The following is an 8,284-nucleotide window of genomic DNA, read 5'->3' on the forward strand; positions in this document are numbered from 1 at the left end:
CCACTCTCCTACCACCGTTACAATGAATTCTTTCCGGCCTAAACACCAAGTGTTACCGTCACAACATATAGACTTAGGTACTCTAAGTTGTAACTCGTTGACAATTAATACAAACCCACTACCATTCCACCTACTCCATAAAAAAGAATACAATAAGGTGGATTCAAGCTCAAATAAGAAACCTAAAAGGTTATACTTCTTTTTCCTTGTCCGTTGAATGCTCAATTTAGTCCAGAGGCCAATAACTAGCTGCAACATTTCTTCAAGGAACTTGCAAATAACCTGACTGTCACCAGTTTTCACCAACACAAACACATTGGAATGCTCCCATAAGTATTTTGAACAGTACCTGTGTGCTAGAATTATCTCGTAAATAAATTTTAAATCATAAGCATCCATGAAATATCTCAGCTTGGAAACCTCAGCCACAATAACTCAGCAATTGATTTCTCTTTGCTTTTGTCTTCACATAATCATCATTCTGAGGCTGTAACATGTGATTCTCATCGCATTTGACACTCCAACCACTACCTATATAAACAATAGAGCTAAGTAACTATATGAAAATACATTTGAAACCACTACCAATTCTCATACTCCTTAAACCGGAGGAAAACAAGGTTAACTCATATTCTGTTAAGAAGCCCAATAATTTGAGTTGTTGAATGGTTACCTTCCAAGCCTATTTCATTTCTGCAGGGAGATTAATATCTCTAACAGGCATTTGATAGAAAAGTTCTAGCACATTCTGAGACCCAATAAGAACAGTCTCCCATGATATAATGGTATTAACATACAATTCATAAGTATTAGCAAAATAATTATACCCTTTAACACTATCTAACACCTTGCAAGGATCATATATCCAACGAGCAGAATTGATAATAACAAGCGGATCTTCATCAACTATCAATGCGCAACTCATTTTAGCGATGTTAAGTTGAAAGATTAAATCAGTTCCACCACCACACAGACACCAAGCTTCTCTCTCAGAAATTTTACCAATTAACACCCAAGAAATATTAGTAAAACCACCATTAGATGGCATACAAGCAACTGTTTCACTATGCAACACATCTGGTTGACACCCATATTTGCTAATCATCTTCTGAACACAATTTCCATTGTATTTGGCCATTAAAATTTAACATACATATAGTGCAAACGAGCAGGAAGTAGCTATATCAAACCCGAATTCATATGCACCAAGTAAATAGAAAAACCTCTAAATGAATTTGAAATCCTTTACCTCAGCATTTGTAACCTTTCTAACATGAGAATTCGAAACATTATTGAGAGAATTATGTTCAGAAATGAAGGTTTACTCTTTTGATAATCTAGAACATTCAATTTCTCATTGTGTTCCTGAACTTCATTAGTAGTACTAGATCCATCGGTTACAGAGAAAAGAGACTTAAAACTAGTTTGAAAATTACCTTCATCTGTTGCACCAGGAGTTGAAGAATTTAGGGAGAAATTTCCTCCTGAACTTGAATCAATTGGATTTTCTTCAAGTTTTTCATCAATTACCTTCTCAATCAGCGTCGCTTTCTTCAGCACCGATCCAACTAATTCGAAGCTGTGAACTAGATTTCCAATCTTCGTCAACTGATTCTCCCACATATATCTCATGTTCCAGTAGTAAAATATTTCTTGTTTCTGTTGCTAAAAATTCCTTCCATCCGGCTAAAAACTCTGGAGATGGTTTACTGTTGCAGTCACCCAACACTCTAGATATCTCAGTTAAAGCTAGTTCTAATAATTCAACTCTGATAGATAATTCTTCACTTTCTGTTAGGGTTTTCATGTTTGCAGCCGCAGAATCGACTGCTCTGATACCACTCGTAGTGAACCCACTACAAATTGGATAATCAAGAACGATTTGGGTCTCTAAGGATAAAAGATTATTTGGGATATATAGATGAAATTAGAGGATTAGGAGAAGAACTAGACAAATTAGAGGGATAAGAAAACATTGTTAGAGAAAGGAGTTGCAGAAGAAATCAGGGAAGTAGATAAAGTTTTACATTACTCATTCCCTACTCACAAATATAGCTCTTCTGGCTAATATAGCCGGATTATTCCTTATAACATACAAGTACCTAAACTACCCTTCAGATAACAATAAACGACCATATATATCCTAATCCAGATACATGACAATAAGTTTCAACTATAGTGTTCCAACGCGGGTTCACTGGGCCAAAACATGTAAGAAGTTACAAACATGCATCTAATAAAGAAAACGTATAACCATTTTATGTCCTAAATATATAAATATCATCTTATTAAGCAACGAAGTCACACAAGTTGGCAAAGTGGTTAGTGCTTAAGATTTGGCAAAGTGGTATCTAACATTGAATTCGATGACTAACCATTTTTGTATTCCAGAATTCACATGTTGTGAAAAGCGCATGCATGACTGATGAGATAGACACACGTATAAGACTAGATAACTGCTACAACAGTGGGAGGCCGACCAACAAACACACAAATTATTAAACCGATGAAAATGCTAAGATGCAATAGTTGGGTTCTTTTATTTATTTTTTATTTTTCTAAACTACGGAGGAGATGCATATCCGTAAATGTTCTCCACCAACTTTGAGGGGTAAAGTGTAGCAAAAGAAACCATGTATTGATGTTGACTATAGACCTTCAAAGTTACACGTGTGTAGTATAAGGTCCACGTGTCTCACATACACCGTAAGTCAAAAAGTGATCAAACAATTGAAAATAAAATCGGGTTCAGTCTTATCCAATTTCTTCGTCTCAACTCATTTTATCTCTCCTCTTTGTAACCATTAGTGAAATTGAAGCATGAAGGAAAATATATAGTTTCAAGTACAAAAAAAGATCTACCCCATCATTTCATTTCCTTCTTCTTCTCCCTTTTTTGATAAACAATTTTCCCCTCTCTTTTTCTTAATCCATTTTCTTATTAGGTCTTGATATGGAAATCTTGATTTAAGCCATGGCCGACGAAGAACAAATGCGCGATAAAATTTCTCAGCTACATCGAAGAGTTCCTAAAGAGTAAAGACTGTTCTCAAACATTGTCCGGGTCGGGTCGGGTATCCAAAACGGGATGATAGCCTGCACTCACAGATGACTCTGTTTTTTCCCGTTCCCATAAAATTCATTTTTTAAAGTATGAATCTGTTCGGATTAAAACAGTTTAAATGTTCAACCACTTAAGTAGGTACTTTATGTTGTCTTTGTATTAAATTGAAGTGGATTTATCTTTTAATGATTTGGAGTTTGAAATTTACAACTGATTCCTTTTTTTTAAGCGAAATAGATACTGAAATTGAATGACTCTCAGAGATATAATGGATTAATCGATAATCTTCAAACTGTAAAGCTGGTTGTTTGATCATATTTGATCGAAATTTATGATCAATTTGATTGATTATTTCAAACTTAGATCTCAATTTTCTGAAATTGGAAAATCAGAAATGGTGATTTTAATTTGCTGGGACATTTATTATGTCTGACATGTTGCATATTTTTGATCATATAGAAGGCCTCCCTTTGGTCGGCCGGAAAAAAACTTAACAAAATGAAGGACAATATGGTAATTTACGTTATTAGATTACCTAAACTTAAGAAACCTAGGAAAAATCTAATTTCCTCCAAGGCTCCAACTCCGTCTCTTTTTTCTGTATCTAATTTTTTTTTCTCCCATGTCTTATTTTGTTTAACCAAAAGCAACCACTATTTTCGAGCAATCAAAGGACTTGGATAGGGAATACAATAAGAAGAGTTCAAGATTTGGGATGACAGAATCATATTTTTTTCTAGAATAATTCATTGATGGTCTATTCCATGGTTGAGAAAAGTTGAAATCCATTTCTATGATTATTTTTAATTTGATGGATTTTGGATGTGGGTTTGACTCACTGTGTTTAGTGAGTTTGTTGTCTCACTGAGTCTTATAATTCAGGCAAGTGAAGTAAATGGGTTGAGTTGAGATTCTGACCAATGTCTCTGTTTTTGCAGGAAAGAAACAACTTCTTGAATTGTGAATTTTGTCGAAATCGACTCAATCAGAGGATAAAATTACTGAAAGGGGGACCCATGCTGCTCCTTTTTAATGAAATTGAAGTAGAGTTTGTTGATATTCACTGTTTTAGATTGATTTTTCAAAATAAATTTTTTTTCTTGAACAAAAATGATACTAAAATTGATCGATTCTGATCGAATCAATGTAGTTTTTGATGTAATTTGAACATGTAATTTTTCTTTCGTATGATTATGCTTGACGAAAATTAGGTAACAATTTGTTTGATTATCTCAAAATTAATCTTAATTTTTCTGAAATTGTGAATTCAAAATTTTTAATTTCAATTACTTTGGACAAACCTTGTGACGGACAATTTTCAGGGAAGTCATCCTATAGTAGGCCTCCCTTTGGTCGTCCAACTACGCGAAATCACTGATGAAATCAAAATTCTTAAACCAAAAATCATTGGTGCATGTTGATTTTCAACCATAAATAATCATAGAAAAACAATGAATCAAAATTTGGTGTTTCGATTTACTTCCGAAGATTTTTTGATCGTTTTTTTAATATTTTTCTTGATATTTTCATTTTCCGTTTTCTCTGGTTGCTTCACCGTTTTGATTTAGGTCAATAATTTGTTTCGATTTAGGTTAGATTTCTGGTTATTGAGTTCATCAAATCGCTTTGCGAATTAAAAAGAAAAGAGAATCAAAATTGGTTTTAGATCTTGAGTTTTTGGATTTTGAAGGAAGAGTAAAGAAGGTTCAAGGGAAACGTACGTTGTGTAAATGATAAACAAGGTGCGGTTTTTTGGTGGCTGAAATATATTGAAAGGTAGTTAAAATAACGGGGGTATAACAATCACGCACGCCCAATAATTTGTTCGGCAATCTATATGGACTAACTCCAATATAATTTCGAGAGCTGCAGCTTATAAAGCGAGCTCAATCAAGAAATATACTAAAGAGTTATATCTCAATTTCTCAATATAATCTGCAATCAAACAAAGAGAAATCTGTGATCCCGATTGATATAAAAAATAACTTGGAAGGTACCAAAGACCAATGCCTAAGTATCAATAAATTTATATCAATAACCAAAGGTTAGATTGATTGAAATACACACAACATGTAATATTTCAATTATATAAACAAATATAATGTTGGAGAAAAATAACACAGAGACCAGAAGTTTTGTTAATGAGGAAACCGCAAATGCAGAAAATCCCCGGGACCTAGTCCAGATTTGAACACCACACTGTATTAAGCCGCTACATAAACTATCCTACTACAAGTTAACTTCGGACTGGAATGTAGTTGAGCCTTAATCAAGTCTCACGCCGATTAAGGTACAGTCGCGTTCCTTACACCTCCGAATCCCAGCAAGACTCTACAGACTTGATTCCCTTAAATGATCTCACCCACAACTAAGACTTGCTACGACCCAAAGTCGAAGACTTATAAAAAAATCTGTCTCCCACAGATAAGTCTATTCTTATAGATAAATATGTCTCCCACAGAAGAACCTATGAAGTTTTTGTTCCGTCTTTTGATAAATCAAGGTGAACAGGGACCAAATAATAATCCGGTCTTATATCCGAAGAATAGCCTAGAAATATCAATCACCTCACAATAACTTAACTATATGGTAGTATAAGAAGTTATTATGGAATTATAAATAATGAGACGAAGAGCTTTGTGATTACTTTTTATATCTTACCTATCGGAGATAAATCTCGAGTTAATCTTAGAGAAGATAGTACTCAATACGATAGAACAAGTAAGATCAGATCGCGCAAATACAGAGAAAATAGTTGGGTCTGGCTTTACGAACCCCAAATGAAGTCTTCAAGTCGTTAACCTATAATGCTTTTGGGAAAACCTAGGTCAAAGGAGAATCGACTCTAGTCGCAACTAGGACACGGGAAAGTGTCGGGATTAGGTTTCCAGTTGCTAGAGTTCTCCGTTATATAGTCTTTCAAATCAAGGTTTGCTTTCAATCAAAGCTAATACAGCTTAGTAATAAAGCATTCAATATTCACTGTTGGATTAAAACCTGATTTAAGATTCAAGCTAAATCTTCTTAAAACAAAAGCAATATCTCTCCACTGTTAGATGGTCTTAGCTTGTTACACACAAATGAAATATACTTTCATTTAAATATGGGTAACCGTACCTAAACGTGTATATTGAGTTGGCTCAATAATAGTTAATCGAAGTTAGCCATATGAACACTTTTGTCTTAACCATATTCATCTAACACTTCTAGATCAAATATGATGATCAATAAAACATGAAAGATAACCAAATGAATTTAATTGTATTTCAAATAGAGTTGTTCAATTGTTCACTATTTCAAAAAATATATACGAACTAATTGAATCAAAATCGGATTGATTCATGAGAATCAATTCATAAACATTAAGCCACGGTTTGCAAAGATTGCATTCATTAATTCATAAACATATTTGTTCATGAGTATGAAAACATGCTTAACCAATTTTAGAACTTAAACCACGAAGTTTGCAAACAGGTACGCAAACTATAACTTCCGGAATTTGGTCTTGTCCAGCAGTTTGCAAACCGTGTTAGAGCATTGCTCGGTCGAACTCGCATGCGTTGCTATCTCAACTATGTTTGTCAATGTTAGTGATCAAAACTATAAGTCTTGATTTCTAGTCTACTATAGCTAAGGTCTCGGACTAGGATAGAAAGTGTAGTTGAGCTCAAGAACTCCATGGAAATCATCATACAAGGCGAAGGACTACTCAAGGAACTGGTGGATCTTCATCGACTAAAAAGTATGTGGAGACTTGAACTTATCTATCACTCAAAAATCTATTTATCTCCTATCTTGAGACAAAAGTTGTTTTGCTATATAGACTTATATTATACACATTTGGTATTACGAGCCGAGTTTACCTCGCCTATCTATTTCTCGAAATGAGAGTTTAGACTATATAACCATTTGGAGGATATAAGCATTGTTGTGGAAACACATATATGTATAAGTCCTTATTTCTTGAAACTCAAATGAACCGGAGAAGTGCGTGAGCTAAGTCTGCGAACTCAGTCCGCGAACCCAGTCCGCGAACTGGCGAAGTTATCAAGCCCGAGAATTTCTGCTGGAGTTTGTAATCTCCATCCGGGAACTTAAGTACGCGAACCCAGTCCGCGAACTTGAGTAGGTTATGTTTAAAAAAGATGTTTAGTGAACTTATCTTTATAAACTAAAGAATGCAATTGCAAACCGTGGCTATAAAGTTCATGAACCGATTCATGTGAATCAAATCGTTTTTGCTTCAATTGTGTCTTGTGTAGTACATGAAATTTCCTTGCAATTGAACAACTTTCTAACTAGTTCATTTGAGTCATTGGAACTAGTTATGGTGAAGAAGAATATGGTTGATATGAAAGTGATCATATGGCTAACCATTTGGTTAACTATTGTTGAACCAACTAATGTACAAGTTTTGGTACGGTTACACAAGCCCAGGGACGTGCATTTCATTTGTGTATAACAAGCTATGTTTTCGAACTAACGGTTGATAAATATTAGCTTGAATCTAATCAGGTTTTCATCTTATGGTGAATATTGAATACTTTGTTACCAAGCTAACATTGATTGCAAACCCTGATTTGAAAGACTATGTAAGGGAGAACTCTAGCAATTGGGAAAACTAATCCCCACACATTCTGCGTGATATTAGTTGTGTTAAGCTAGAGTCGATGCTCCTTTAACCTTTGGTTTCTTCTTCTAAACCAGATTAACGATTTAAAGACTTCATTGGGATTGTGAAGCCAGACCGATACTACTTTTCTTGTAGTTGTGTGATCTGATCTTACTGTTTCTTTCGTACGAGTACAATTGTAATAATTAGCTTGAGATTTTTATCTCCTATACGAAAGATAAAAAGTAATCACAAACATCTTCGTCTCATCGTTTGTGATTCCACAATATCTTTTTTCTCTACGTCGATTAAGACTATTGTGAGGTGATTGATAATACTAGGTTGTTCTTCGGGAATATAAGACCGGTTTATCAATTAGTTCATGTTCACCTTGATTTATCAAAAGACGGAACAAAACTCATAGGTATATTCGTGGGAGACGGATTTATCTATTATCGTAGACGTTTCTGTGTGGTACAGATTCGTTTATTAAAATATTCGACTTTGGGTCGTAGCAACTCTTAGTTGTGGGTGAGATCAGCTAAGGGAATCAAGTACGTAGTATTCTGTTGGGATCAGAGACGTAGGAGCATAACTGTACCTTGGAT

General features: G+C 34.5%; 1 long non-coding RNA gene across 1 annotated transcript; it reads left to right on the forward strand.

Annotated features, from left to right (window-relative positions):
- The first annotated feature begins 2,782 nt into the window (after nucleotides 1–2,782).
- Nucleotides 2,783–4,252, forward strand: LOC113306627. The gene is made up of 2 exons (XR_003338745.1): nucleotides 2,783–3,202; nucleotides 4,003–4,252. It is a non-coding gene; the product is annotated as an uncharacterized LOC113306627 (long non-coding RNA).
- The last annotated feature ends 4,032 nt before the right edge of the window (nucleotides 4,253–8,284 follow it).

Source organism: Papaver somniferum, chromosome 8 (assembly GCF_003573695.1).
Source record: "Papaver somniferum cultivar HN1 chromosome 8, ASM357369v1, whole genome shotgun sequence".
NCBI classification, from domain to species: domain Eukaryota; kingdom Viridiplantae; phylum Streptophyta; class Magnoliopsida; order Ranunculales; family Papaveraceae; genus Papaver; species Papaver somniferum.